We start from the raw sequence: 209 nt of genomic DNA, 5'->3' as shown, positions 1-209 counted from the left end.
GTGGGCGATGTTCTGCAGTAAATAACCGGCCTGGCTACACATGGAAACGATGACGTCAGCATCTTACAGTCACTGAATTGGGGTTAGAGACTGTTGCTCCATCTCTCTTCTCTAGTAGGGAGCTGAGATAGAAAGCCTCACTCCTCCACACACTGTTCAGAAAAAGTCCAAAATGTCGGCTTAGGGTCATCCATTGCTTTTTTTTTTTT

This window comes from Mastomys coucha, unplaced genomic scaffold (genome assembly GCF_008632895.1).
Source record: "Mastomys coucha isolate ucsf_1 unplaced genomic scaffold, UCSF_Mcou_1 pScaffold22, whole genome shotgun sequence".
Classification (NCBI taxonomy): Eukaryota; Metazoa; Chordata; class Mammalia; order Rodentia; family Muridae; genus Mastomys; species Mastomys coucha.
Note: the sequence above shows the minus strand (reverse complement) of the source record.